This window comes from Falco punctatus (genome assembly GCF_963210335.1).
Source record: "Falco punctatus genome assembly, chromosome: 4".
In the NCBI taxonomy this organism is placed as follows: domain Eukaryota; kingdom Metazoa; phylum Chordata; class Aves; order Falconiformes; family Falconidae; genus Falco; species Falco punctatus.
In genome coordinates, this window is record NC_137583.1 from 42,473,977 (window position 1) to 42,489,326 (window position 15,350).

At 37.0% G+C, this 15,350-nt stretch overlaps 1 long non-coding RNA gene across 2 annotated transcripts in view; it reads left to right on the forward strand.

The window, feature by feature from the left end:
• Positions 1-1,356: 1,356 nt before the first annotated feature.
• The window catches only part of LOC308062742, a 55,904-nt gene continuing 41,910 nt past the window's right edge, over positions 1,357-15,350 (forward strand). For both annotated transcript variants that reach the window (XR_013927666.1, XR_013927667.1), the window contains exon 1: positions 1,357-12,117. This is a non-coding gene — a long non-coding RNA (uncharacterized lncRNA). The remainder of the gene's footprint in view (positions 12,118-15,350) is intronic.

Below are 15,350 nucleotides of genomic sequence, written 5' to 3' on the forward strand. Positions count from 1 at the left end.
TCGGTGTATTGAGTGCCTTACGACCTTGCAGTAACCTGGCATGTATTTTTGCATGCTGCACTTTCCAACTAAAGCACTTCTCCCCACACCTTCCTCTCCACAAGAGATGGAAGCCAAGGTCAGAGCCTGTTTTACAATGCATCAGATGAGCTTGAACTGCAGCTGACGCATTTTGAATTGTCAGTTTAACGCATAGAGAAGGAATGTATACCTTGGGGCCTGGGAAGAACGATAAGCATATTAAAAGCCATGGTTTTTTTCTTCTCCAGCATCTATTGATTTTAAAGTAATCCTTGCGTGCATAGTCCTCACATAATCCATATCTGCATGAGGGAGGGAGGGAGCAGGAGGAGCAGAGAGCTGATGCCAGTCACCAGAGTGATTGCTTCATCTACTGGTTTATGCAGGGCCTATCTGGACAGTAGGTGCTGTTTTGGGCTACCAAGCCTATACACTGTCATTCCTGCTGAGGCACTTGGGTTGGAAGTGGCAGTCACACAAACATCTTCTACCTCGCACTTTCCCTGCAGCTTGGCTTTTCTCTTGCTCATTCATAGTTCTGTGCCATATCCTCTTTCCCCTGTGGTGTCTGCTATGTGCATCAGACTCGTGGAGTCACCCAGGACACAGCTGAAGGTGATTCTGCACCCCAGCCAGGAGGCATCCTCTCCTTGGCTCTGTGCAGCTTTACTCTGTAATCCCATCTCTCTCTTTGACTTTACTTGCATCCTCTACTATACTGATTTAAGAGCATTCAATTAAATCTGCAAATTCCGCATGGTTTACTATATCTGAGATGGTTGATCCTGCCTGTGGATGGGGCACATTGGCACTTTTTGCACTGATCTGCTTGAGAATCAACAGTGAGGGTGTGTAAATCAGCTGTTCTGGGATATTACATTCTTCCACAGCTCTGTAGGGTTGTTGCACCATGGAGCAAGATGGTGTCAGTGGAAAAAATTCACCCATTTAGAAAATAAACTGTGCAGTAGTTCAAATTCCACTCTTAATTCTTAGATCATGATTTTCAGGTTAAGTTTTGTACTCATCTTTGCAAATGGGGAGAGTCATCTTAAAGTGAATGTGAGTTTTTGACTCTGATGGTCCAGAATTAAATGCTTGCAGATAGTTCTCTAAAATGGGTGAAATTTGTATTATATAATGACTTCAGATGATGCTAAATTGATTTTCAAGATGATGATGAGAGAGTATCAGGAAGATATTTTGTCAAAAAAAAAAAATCCAAACCCAAAACCACTTGTGTGGAGTATAGTGTTCACAAGCCTTATCCCCATCTGAACTGTTCAAATCTTGCTCAGGTTTCATTGTGCTTCCCCCCCCCCCCCCCCCCCCCAATTTGTTGTATAGTTACTTGTAATTAAATAGTTATATCAGCATCTGAAACGTGGAACTGGGGAAGAAACTGAATTAGATTAACTTTTGTTCTTTATTTTGATGTGTTAGTTTCTGTGTTCCTATGATAGAAACCTTTTGTCTTATCCATCATAAAAATCAACGCTAGTTCTAAACCCTTGCTTCAGAGAACTTGGCAAATACATAATGGAATAACTATAATTTCTTAAATAACCTGAATTTTCCCATTACTCTGCATAATCTTTCCAATGTTGTTAAAGCAAGCAGCTCGCTCTGCCACAGGAATTTTCCTCTCTGTTTTTAATAAAAGATGATAGGTTAGAGAATAGTTTTTCTTACCTGTTTGCTTTGTGTCTTAAGCACTGCCTCTTTTTAATAAAGCATTGGAGATAGGCAAATAAAATAACTTATGAAAATCTTCTACCAGTGATTAACTGAGAAATTAAACATTGTCTATAATTCACATATATTTCTAGATAACCCTTCTCAAAAATTTTGTGACAGAACCAGAAAGCTTCCTTTCCTAAGCTTTCAAGAGCTTAAAGAAATAGAAATCATACCTTTTTCTTCCCACAAAAGAGGGTGTACTGTATGTGTGTGATGGAAATTAATTTAGTCCTCATTAAGGAGAAAAAAGTATGGTGCTGACTGGATGCTGGCATGACACATAGAGGCTATCTGCAGAATTCTCTCTACGGTTTTGTTGGTGCAGCTCAAGCCCAACCCACAGTACTCCTGTTGTCCTCACCTTGGCTTTCTTGTGAGATGGGGCTGCCAGTCATGCTGAACTACAGGGTGGTTTTGTGACACCTGTGAAAAACCACAGTGGAGGCAGCCACTGCTTCCACTTCTATGCTCTCAAGATAGTTCCCCAAAGAACTTCAACTTGCTGAGCAGTCTTCCTTGGGGAATCTACTCTAACATGCTATGAATTCAGGTCAGGAACAAAAGGGTCAGAAACACTGAATCATCTATCTTCCCATGTCAGGTCATTATTTTTATTTTATTAATCACTACTCTCTAAAAAGTTTAGTGCTTCCTTATAGTAGCGGTCCTACTGGCTGTGTCTAAATTGCAGATACATGTGCCCTGCAACGTGACCCCAGTACTGGGCCTCCGGATCAGGATTTCTACTGGAGCATACTTGTAGCTCCTTTCTTGACACATTTCAAAGGAAATCAGGCTGAAGAGGGGAGATAGTGCAGGAGAGCTCAGGCAGGAGTGATACCTGGTATGGACATACTCAAATGATCCTGAAATAGAATTGTTCTTCACCTCTTTGGACATACACCTAGTGATTTCATGGCACATATCTGAAATGAAGGAAGTTAAAGAAATTAAGGCTTCCCATAAGCTGTGAGAGAGAATAAAAATAAATAAAAAAAAGAACAAAAGTCCTCTAATGCCATAGTGAGCACGCTGAACATGATGAATTGTTAATATAATGTGCATATGTTACGTCTTAGTTTTTTGCTTTTTCAGAATATTCACAGCTTTTAAGACCTTTCTTTCAGGTCTGCAGTTAAATGTTCATGTTTCTTGCACAGTATTCAGCATGCTGAATCTCCATCACAGTAGTAAGATGACTTGCTCAGAAAAATGGATGAATGTAACCCATGGACTGAATAAACAGGCCCTGCTCCTTTTGACCTCTTTCCCAGAAACCAGTTACTCTTACATGGATGTAACTATGACCATGAAGAAAAAAATCTTTTCCTTCCATACCACTTTTCCATTCCTCCTGCAAAGCCATGCTCGACACTGTCACAACTAATTTCTCTGACAAGCAGTTGGATCGCTGTATGTGTGTTTGACATTGACCTTAGTTCTTGTTTAATGCCATTGCTCCAGCATGTAAGACTTGAGTTGAATCATGTTTGACCAATATTTTGGGTATAAACATGCAACTTAGTATCTGTTAGCTCTAGTTGTATTGCAGTGTTGTGCATAGGAAGTATAGTATTCGCCTGTATGAGCTATAACTTTAAACTGTAACATGAAATTATTTAACCTTCTAAGGTTAAGAGTTTTTGGCATTTTCTGCAATGAAAACTCTACAGAGAGAGTCAATAAGGCACCTTTGTGGTTTCTTGTACTGAGACAGGCCCTCCCACTAATTTCCTTCCTTCTCTCTCTCCTTAGTAACACCATTAACCAGAAAAGACAAAGAGATGTGATGATGGAGATGACTAGAATTTAGGAATAGCTCAAGTGAAAATACTGAAGTGACACTGTCTTCTGTGCCTCAAATATTCAGGAACTGTTGAGGGACTTTGGAAATACTGAGGTGGCAGAATGGCACAAAGGAGCAGTTTTGGAAGGGAAAACTGAATTTAGTAAGATCGACTTCTTGTTAAAATTCTTGAATGATGGTAACTTTTGTTTTCTTCTTTTATTTATTTATTTTTTTTAGCCTGGTAGATAAGAAACACAAAGGACACAAAATAAGGTTTCTGAATTAAATTTGGACTTTATAGAATGAATGGAAGGAATGAATTAAGGAGCTTAATGACTTCTGCTGTCCCTCCAGATTGTGACAGATTCCTTACTTGATGTGAATAGAACATCTGCTCCCTGCCCAGTATCTCTCTGCATTTTATTTGGTTATGTTTCATGTTTTGTAGAGGACTCAAAAGTTTTTGCAATAATATCATCTACCTGAATCTGATGAATTCTGCTTTGCCAGGTATTGTGGGAATGCATAATAAAATTATGTTGCATGGCTCAAAGAGGCAGCAAACTATATGTCATACAAAAGATACCAGGGCTGGTAGATAAATTTGGATAAAGACATGAGCTGGAGGAAGCAGTGAGATAATGTTGGTTAAAGTGAGACTAACATTGTGAAAAAAAAAAAAAAAAAGAGTGTAAAGAGCTGTTTGGAGAAGGATAAAAGGTGGATAAGAAGGAAGGTCTTCTGGAAATTTGGGAATTCTGTGGTGAATTTTGCTTCTACACACAGCACTGGGCCTGCACTGTGAACTGCTTATGTGTACATCAACAGAAGCCCCATTTCTGTTTGGAGTATCTTCTGTATTTTCTCAATTCTTTTATTATTCATTGTCTGATACTGCCTAAAATCTCTCTTTCTACCTTAAAAAAAATTATTTAATTACCAAGTTGTCTTACATTTTGTGAGCATCAGTTCTTTCCAGCTGGTCTCAGTGCTCCAGGGGATAACTTAGATTTGTCCATCATATTGTAGCTGTAAATGCTCATGTGTTGTTATTTCCCTAGATATTAAACCGAAAGAGATGGAGTGGTTTCATTTCCTGTTTCCTTTCACCTTGACTTCCCTCTGAATGCTCTTGGTAGATGCATTCATTAAGGATGCATTAATAAGCAAATATAAATAAATGATATGGAAAGAAATATCCATTTCCTGCTGCTAGAGAACATACTGTTACGTGTTTTGTAGCTGACCTGGTAGGATATTAAAAAAAAAGTTGTTGTTTTGTTGCAAGTTTCATTCAAGTGAATATTGGAACCCAGAAGACCTGATTTGTGGCAGTGTTGTGAAATCAATTCATGAATTTTGTTAATATTGATATTTTAATGTGCTCTCTTTCTGAAATATTCATGGAACCATTAAAAACTTTTCCATCTTTTAGTTATTCAACAGTATCTTCACTGAAGTGATTTCAAAGCAATGAGAAAAAAGGTAATGACTAACAGCAGAAAAAAACATTGAGACTCTTTGTAGTGAACAATCTTTCATTCTTTGTGTCACAATCACGTAAATTCACAAAACTAAAATTCATACTGAAAAAAACACACAAAGTGATATAAACAAGATTTCAGCCCAAGTTCTCCTTTAATAGCAGCCTGTGGAAAATTTTTAATTATATTCTAGCTATCATGATGAAGATAGTGTAAGTAATTAGATTAAAAAATAACATATTGTTATACAACATAAACAACCAGAGCAGCTTTTTGATCTCCAAAACTACATTCATTTGTTCTAATGTGAAAATTATACAATAGCAACTTGAATATACCAGTACTACTAGGTTTCCTATTTCAGCAGATTTGGCCTGAGATATATTGTTTCATTCAGTTTTCAGCTTTTGGAAACTCTCCTTGCTCCTTGATTGTGAACCCCATCTTGCATAATGTAGAGACTACATAAGATGTGCTACGCCTAAGTCATGTCCACACAGAATCTACTGTGAAAGTTGGACTGTATAGCAATAGACTTCAACATATGATATACATGAATGTGACCTTTAAACTACTTTTCCAAGTTTCCACATGCTGCAGAGCTGAGTAAACAAAGAATATTTACACTCAGCAACTTTTTGAAGATACTTCTATTCTTCTCAAATCTCGATGACACGCACCTTTTTTAGTTGAATTAATTTCTGCAACTTTTATTGTCTAGCCTATATCTGGCTGCAGAATGAAAACATTGACCTTGACTCAAGAAATCCATAAAGATAGAAGGAATCAATTTAAAAAAATAAAGTGCTTGTGAAGGAAATAAGTCTACTCTAACACTTTGAACTATGTGGGCTTGCTGATCATTACTGGAATGCTTTCTACTTTTGCTAGCACCTCTGCCTTCCTGACATTTTCATGTTGACCTAAATCTATAAAAACCCAGTTGTGTTTCTTGTTATTGTCTAATAAAAGTTGGTGCAATATTGCTGTACAGTGAAAAGTCATTAGGCCTGCAGATAAACTGAGTTTTTCTTGGCTGATCAAAGGATACATAAATCAGTTACAATTTAACTTCATGTTAATTTGTACTTCTTTTCCATGTATTTCATTCTCACTTAAGCTGTACTTTTCATGTTTCAATATCGATTTCACTTTACAAGCATGAATTAGAAATTTTTAAATCTAGCTATTGCTCTTTTTAGTTGTAAACTTTACCTTGGAAAATCCCTTCTGCCATGTGCCTCAAAGGATTAACCAAAGAAATGAAAATAATCATTTTGTTGCAGGGGGATGTTAGCTGGTAAATGTTGCCACTCTTGAGACTTTCACGGGATTAAAATGCATATGATTGTAGAGGAATGATGTTAACAAAGTGATGTCCTAGCGCTACGTCCAAGGGCTGCTGATACAGTACTCTGAATTATTTAAAGTATGAATGTGTAAAGATGCCTTTTCAGACTCCCCACAGACTTAAATTTGGTGTTATTGCTACTGTTGCTGCTCCTCTTTTGTGTAGGTTTTTTTTAACAATAGATTATTTCAAAGTACATTTATATTAACTGCATAAATCTCACTGCACTGTGCTCCCAGTGTTTTATGGTTGCATTACATTACAGAGGATAAGATCGGGGCACACAGAGGTCACTGGCTTGACCCTCTAAAGTAACTTCCATTGAGGTTAAGTTGGCATCACACCCTGAAGGGAGACTGTAGGGCTCAGTAAGAGCAAAGCCACAAATGACCCATATTCCTAAAGCGTGAGAACCTAGTCCGACACCCACTTAACAGAATTAGTCCTTGGAGCCTTTCCACAGTTAAAACCAAGTAACTGTGTTCTTGCTCGCTTTATAGCAAGTAGTCCAGATGACTTCAGAGGGACCACTTCTGACAAAACAGTACTCAAGGATTGCATTCTGGCCCTCACAGGTCTCCCACAGCTGTCTGTATCCAGGCATGGTAATTTGTAGAGGTATCACAATCTACCACTCTTTCAGGCTGTTGTGTTTCTTTGGAATCGCCAGTTTTAGGGGTAAACGGAAAAGGCTGTGAACAGCAAATGCTGTCCTGATGGCTCATGTTGGCTCTTTGTTTGGACTTCTTAATATAAGAGAAATAAGAAAATTAGGTTGTTTTCCTCCTAGGACTATTTCTGTCTGTTAATTCTGCCTCTAAAACTTCAGGATAGAAAGGCAGCTACACATTTGAGGTGGCTAAAATTAATGCCTTATGCCACAGGAGCATACAGACAGCTGAAGCACCCTTCTCAGCCTCCTCAGTGACTCCTCCATTGAACCCTTCATTCTTGTTACAGACTGATGTGAGTAGGTGTTTGCAGACATGGGAAAGACTTGACATGTTAGCAGTCAGGCTGACAATAGCCCTTTAGGTATACTTCTGTAATGATGTCTAAACTCAACAGCCAGATTTGGCTTCCCTGAATGTGGATGTGTTTTTAGAATGAGATTTAGATGGGCTGTTATTTCAGGATCCACTTTAGCAAAACTTGCAACTGTTAAGTGATGTTAATGCAAATGAGTCACATGATTACCTATATTGTAATGGCACAGGGTGCCTGTTCCATGTGTGACAACCATGTGCATGCAAATAAAGACTGTTGCCATTGCAAAGAGCTCTCGGGCCAGTAACTGAGCCATAACCAGGTCATGATAGGAGAGAGGGGCACCAGACACCTGTGTGTGTTACGTTGTGCCACATCTCCCATATTTATCTGTGCCAGGGAACCCTGCTTCACTCTCTTGGCTCAATCTGTTCTGTGATTAACCAAGCAACATCTCATCTGTGTATGAATAATCACAAACACTGTGAAAGGATCAAAGCTATTGTGCTGATGTCGAACTCTGATGGCAAGCAATTTTGGAGCGGTTGCCAGAATTGTAATCATTTTAGTCATTTCATAAGAGTTTAAAGCAGTTGTTAAAAGGAAAGATCCTTTTCATCCTGGGAAATAGAGGCATTCTTGGCCTTCAGTCAGGCATTCTTTTTCAAAGCTAGTGACACATTTATGTGATTATAACACCAAATGATTTTTCTGTCCTTCTCTGTATGTATAATAGACAAGGTGTGTGGTTTTCAGGATGGAAAGAATAAGGGAAGATGCAATATTTACTTTTCAAGTACAGGAAATTGTACAATTCCCTCATTATTAAAAAACCCAGCAAAACAAACCCAGGAAAAACCATATTGTGATTTTAACATCAAAGGTGCAAGTCTAAGACGGGTTCTTGCCCCAGAATTGGGCAAATGTAGCTGTCCAATTTCTTGGCTGACCTGGGACATATCAATTCCTATTGGAGCTATTTGCCTGTTTTCTGCTGATTTTGTGAGTCCACTGAAACAACAGGTAAAGCTACTCTAAAGCCAGCTGATAACGGTCCAAGACCTGCCATCAGCTAAACTGGTGTAAATTGTATTTGATCAGATATTCCCCAGATCTCTGGAAAATGAAAGCCGAATTTGGCCCATTGTGTTTCACAAGTGCAGCACAGTATTATGCATACGGATCACTTGATGCTCATGCCGAGTGTGCTAACAAAATTCTGATTGAGTTAAAAATACTACTGGAAGTAGTCATCTGGACTTTTTTCCTTTGCTGTATCTATTTCAGAAGAGTGTTTCACATTTTCAGAGTAAATACAACACTTCAATAAACTGTTTAATAGCCCTAGCTGCTCCCCGCCACCCCCACCCCCAATTTGTTCAAACAGTTTAATAGGGGAAAAAAACTGAAATTTAAGGATTCTGCAATATATAAATTTAAATCTTGATTTATAAATTTGGCAGTCAGTCTCTACCATTTAAAAAGATGCATAGGTTTTTTTTTTTCATATTCTCAAAATGACAGCTGTGGTGTTACTTAGCTGGTCTGTTTGTCAGCATGTGCCGAGCCTGGGTTCTGCCACAGTCGGGGACCTTGCCTTTGCACCTGGGAAGGCCCAATCTGGAAAGTAGTGTATGATAAAGAGTCAGAGTGACAGTCCAAAATTGTTCATGCAGCAACCTTTAAATGCTGGGAGAGACTTTTCTTTCATGCTTTAACTGTACAGTTTCAATTTCGAAAGTCCTATTTTCTACACCCAATAATTTTTAGTGACAAAAATAAAGGAAGTCTAAATTTGTAGGTAAACCCTCACATTCATGTGCTGAAGTTCTCAGAGTAAGGCATATTGAAAAGTTGTATCACTGAGAGATTTTCTATTGAATTAAAATTGTAGGAGATGGGCTATTCTCTCAAAGATCAAATGATCTGGAAATACAGAAGAGTTATCATTGGATTTCTATTTCTTTTTAGTAAGTGTGCCAGCCTGGACGTGGCTCTGGGCAACCTGCTTTAGCTGACCCTGCTTGAGCAGTGGGGGGACTCCAGATCTCCAGAGTGGGATCTCCAGAGGAACCCCCCGGCCTCAGCTGCTATGTGATTGTGTGCATTTCAACAAGATTTACACCCTATTTGTGCTTGGCCAGTGGACCAGGGAAAATGAATACTCTAGCATAACTTTGTTCTTAAACCATGTACTACAGGTTTGTGAGTTAATATAAATATAATATAAAATAAATAAAATAAATATAAATAAATGCAAGGGGAAGAATGATTCATCTTTACCCCTTGAGAAACTCTAATGGCTTACGCTAGATAGACTGTCAGTATAGAATAAGCTATTTCCCATATTGGTACCTAGGACTTAGCACATTTTTTTATTAATTCCCTTTAAAGCACAGAAACAAATCCTGAAATTTTAAAATGGCTCTTTGCTTAGTATCAGAATTAAACTTCAGTGTCCTTAGGTGGAAATAATTGGTGCAGTTTTATGATACTCAGAAACTAATGAGAACTGAATCTTTTTGCTCTCAGGAAATTTATTCTGCTTTTATCATCAGAACAGTGTAAATTGAGAAAGAATAAAGATCTACATTGTCACAAAATATTTGTAGATACATAAGTTAAGAATGTGTTGCTAATTAACAATGGTAAAATTAGATGAATTTTTATATTGCCAATGTGCTAATATCTTTGGTAGTATTTAAGACAATACTTCAGGATACATACTGAAAAATAATATGTTTTTAAATGCTCCCTATTAAATGAGCCAAATAAATGAAATCATTGTTATACTGCAAAAACTTGCTCATGTTGAGGTCATGAGAGAGTACAATAAAAGGGTAAAAACTGCTGACTGGATTTTTAGATGCCAAAGTAACTTTTATGTGTGAAGTTACAAACTCAAATAGGACTTGGAGTAGCCACAACCCATTCAGTCCCAGTTCTACTAAAGTTTTACTATCAAAACTTTTTCTGGTGTAGCTAAAATGGTCATATGCCAAAATGAATAAGTCACATCCTTCCTATCTAGATATGAACAACTTACTATAAATAATTCTGGTTAGGTATTTTGGAGAATGTCTGCAAGTGCTAAATAGATCACAGAATGGCCACGCAGCAGTGAGATTTCTCTCCTGTTTTTCATTTTAAGATTGCGTCCAGAGATTTATGTCACTATATTCACTGAGCTTTACTACTGTTGAAATGCCTTCCTTTTTTTTTTTACCTTTTTTTCACATTCTTGCATGTTTTATAGTACATTTTTCTTCCAGTTATAACGGACAGCTGTACTTTCAGAGACTGGGACTTCTGTGATCACATTCAATTGATACAGGATGATCATTTGGCCAGGTTGGTTAGGATAGTGACTATAACACAGAATAAAATGCAAGAAACGAAGAAGCGAGTACCCATTCCTGTGGCAGTCAATAGGCTTTCCATTAGGATCCTAGTTTATCTGTAAAGCAGGTCTTTATTTGTAGTCAGCATCACTGAGTTTATTGTGATGTCCCATCCTGCCCTTCCTAATGGACATTTCCAGCCACTGATGCCTGTGCAGCTGATGTGTTCTGTCCAAATTTCACACAGTGCTGAGCCTAGAGGATGCTTTAACACTATTTAATTCTATTTCAGCTGACACGTTGAACTGTTTACTCATTTGACAGGGTATTTCTCCTATCCTGTATGTAGTATATTATGTAGTATATGATTGTGCTCAATTCATGACTAACACCTATAATGACTTGTTGCTGAATGGATTTTTCATACAAGTACATGATAATAATTAAGAAGAATAACATTTTCAGTTGTCTGTGGCGAAGTCCTCTTAAACAGTACAGGAAAGCCTTACATTTTTTTTTATTTGTGTGTGTTACTCCCCATTCTAATTCTGGTTTGCATCTTTTACTATCGGTACAGGTCTTTAAAAAATACATACTAATTTTATTTAGGCAGCACTAATGAAAAACCAAAACAATATGGCAACTAGAAGATCAAAGCTAACCTTTCTTGTATTTGTATAAAACATCAATTTTGTATAAAATGTTCTCCCTACTAATTTTTCTTTCACATCCAGCTGAACTAAGGACATTGAATAGGTTTGATTCCTAGTCTTGGTCTTGCAGCCAAAAAAAGCGGTGGTATGGAAGCTTACATGGATATGAGGAAAGGTAAGGTATTTTGCTTGTTTGATTTTTGGTAATTTATAACCTTTTAGGTTAGAAGTTACTCTTGTGTTCATCATCTAAGTTTTTAATATAAATATGCACCTCTCTTACAATGCCGTTATTGTACTTTTCTAGTATAGCCTTTCTTTTCCCTGTCCAGAAAGAAACTTAATTTATAATTAGATCAGTGCATTGATTTGTTGTTGTTTTTTGAATTATTCTAACTGATGATAGATCAAACCTACATTCTTTTATATGGAGCAGAAATGCAAAAAGGCTGCAAGGCCTGCCTTGCTGCTCTTTATCAATAAATCAATAAATGTTTGAGTAAAATAATTGCGATGTCTATTTTTCCCTGGACTGTGGGATAGAAGCAATCTGTGATGGATCCAATGTCCTGGAATAATCTATTATCTTCCAGGTGAATGGTGTTGGAGGTATAGAGAAAGAACAGAAAAACCTGCAGGAGAATGCATCAAGCAAAAGAGCAGCTTCTGCTGGAAAGAAGCAGATGTGACACAATGTAATGTTGCTTTCCAGGCTGAAAAAATCCTACCTGGAGAGTTTCCTGAAAAAAAGGTAACTTTCAAATGTGGTTGAAGTCACTAATTAATTGTTCTGGTGTTCTGCAGGTATTCCATCCTTATCTGCCAAAGCATGTCTAAGAATCTGCAGGCTTTCAGAGTAAAATGGAGTTGTTCTAAGAGTCATGATAACTAAAAACCCAACCCAACCAAACAAAAAGCTGTATGCTTTCTTCATGGGTTTGCACACACTATTCTGACTTCCACACAGGAAAATTAGGCTTTGTTATTAATGACATGAACAAAATCATTGTGTTCATTTTCTTGGGGTTTCTTAAGTTAGATGGTCAAAGGACGTGTTTGCGAGGATTATTTCAGACCCAGCAGGAATATATGAGAACAGTTATGAGATTTAAACTAAAAAAAAAATAATGGTGGAATTGTGTCAGAGGCTGATCTCTTGCAAATTCTGGTATGATACATTAAAGACTTTTGAGCTTTTTGGCATTATTGATTCTGAACCCAAATTTGACCTTTGGCTAATCTTTATTCTGATAGATTTAAAGCAAATTAATGATTTAACAGAAGCATTGTTATATATCTGAGATAAGCATAATACCATTTCTGTATTTTTAGATTTGTCTCAAAAAGGTTTTGTAAATGTAGGAGTTGAAAACATTAGGGATCATGAAGCCCTTAATTAGGCATCAGAATTCTTCTCACTCATTGTACTAAGCGCCAGAGGAGGATGTTCTGCAAGAAAAGAGAGAAGTTTGCCTGTAAGAACAGAATTTCATACTGTGACAGCAATGACTGCTCACAAGTGGATTTCAGAACAACCTTTATAGGTTCATGTCATGACAATACATCTGGGAGGAGGCTCAATATCACAGTAGAATTGGAATTTTTTTTTTTTTTAAGGAAAAACAGGCCTGTAGTCTTCACAGCACTAAATTTGGTCACAGTAGACATGACCTCTGTATATGGTGGACAGTTCCTATTTAAACAAAAAAGGAACCTTTGCTCTATATATATTGGATGGAGTACACAGTTAACTAAGAGTTCAAAAATTGTGAATCCATTATATTTTCCCTTCAGTGTTAAACCACTGCTTTGATCATTTATCAATTATAACCCTCCAGAGTGCCTCATGTATAATTAGTTTACACAATATGTGCTGTAATACGTCCCACCTAATGGTTAGACCTTTCAGAAATTCTTTAATAAACATAAATAATAATGCTAATAAATTGCAGCACAGACTTGTTGCATGGCAGAGAACATGTAGAGTGCAGGTTTACTTGATGTGTAGAGCATATTCTGAAATTACCTGTGTGGCATAGCAAACTTGTTAGGCTATTATGTTAGTCCTGCTAACAAAGAGAGTGAATTTTTGTGGAGGTGAGTTTTCATTGAGTAGGGAACATTTTTTTTCTAGGTTTTACTAATCAGCACATATTACTAAGCTTAATTTTCCTACTGCTTCCTACAATTAATTACAATGTTTCTGTAACTCAATAATTAGATCTGGGGCATCTGATTGGCACTTATCATTAATTTCTATGGGGCTAAGCCACTCAAGACAGTCTATATGTGATCATAAATTATACAGTGAAGGCCAGAGAGAGAAATTTATGCCTCTGTGATTTAATTATGTTTTAGGTAATCCATGATGCATTTCCCCTCTCTTCCCTGTCAGCATCCAAATCCACAATAAAGTAGAGATTTAGCTTCTCCGTTTCTGCTGGTTCTAACTGCAATATTATCTCTGGTGAATAACAAATGTTTCATGTTTACAAATATTTGCTTGCCACTCCACCCTTTTCTTAGAACAGATAGCTATATAATCCCTTCTCACTAAAGGCATTTCTGAACGAAAAAGATAAAATACAGCATTGTATACTGAAGATCTATTCAACTCTTTCAAGTGATGAGAAACTTTATAGAACCACTCTGGACCAATTTGTATGTAGGCTGAATCAGATTCCTTCCTCTGAGAAGGTTGTATCCGTCCTGTACAAAGCCATGTTATTGGGTACATGCTTGACAAATGTGGGAGCATACCTGAATGCAACTTTCTGAACACCTTTTAATCATAGATTTCTAGACATATCTAAAGGCTTCACTGCTTTTTATCAGTATTTTCACAACAGAATATTTTTGTACTATTATTATGCTCAAACTTCATATTTTTTTCTTTATAAAGAGGGATAGGTTGAGATAATAACCAATAGGTTACCACCTTTCCAGAGAATTTTTTTGAACTGTTTTTATCTGCAGAGATAAAAATTACTCCTGTGGAAATTTTCAAATTGAGTTAAGGAGTAGCTTGTCAAAAATGATGTATTCTTCTAATGATAGATATGAATATCTTATGGGATTTTAGAAAGTGCCTAAGCAAGTTGGAACTAATGAAGTTTAAGCATCTAACATGTTTAGCTTATCTTAAAAATTCTGTGAGATGCTGGTGTAAAATTATAAGAGAATATTTTACAGACTGACGTAAAAAGTTTTAGACTCAACCACGTTTTCAAAAGTGCCTTAGAGACACCTAACTGATTAAATTAGAATTAAACCACCCACTCTAGTATTTAAAACACAGAATATAAATATGCAGAGAAGTATTGTTGCATTTGTGAAGATTTAGGGTTGGGAAAGAAACAGGGCTTGTAGAGAGAAGTTGCTGATACATTGAAAACCAGAGCAATTTTACAATCTTTTTACCATATCCCCTTAATGTGTCTGGTAGCCTGTTTGCCTTTTCCAGCGGTATCAATTAAGTCTATTAAAATGTATTGCTTCCCTGAGAAAACCTGCATTTCAACATGGATATAAATCTGCTAGTTATTAAAACAAGAGAGTTTAAAAAATGTCCCCTACTTTGTACTTAAAGAAAAAGTTAAAGCATGAGAAAACATAACAGGAGCTTACTTTGGGATTACGTGCGGTGACAGTAACAATAAGTACTTCTTAAAGAAGTGCTACATCTCCCATAGAACTAACTCTTTTCTGTCTGAAAGAGAGATCAGAAAAGCCTCTGAGCAGCACAGTAGCAAAACTAAGCCCCAATTATTATTCTATAGAGACAGAAACTGCAACTCTTCACTATTCATGATAAAGGCAGCCAAAGTCCCTTGAGTTTTATGAGAATGCTATTCACTATACTCAAGCAACCCTGTGTCTAGAGACAATCCAAACAGTACAGTGTGCTGTACTTAGCTGCTAGGTTTAGGTTTCTATGTATTCAGGTCAAACTGGCATTTGTTAGATAATGTTCTGAAATTCCAG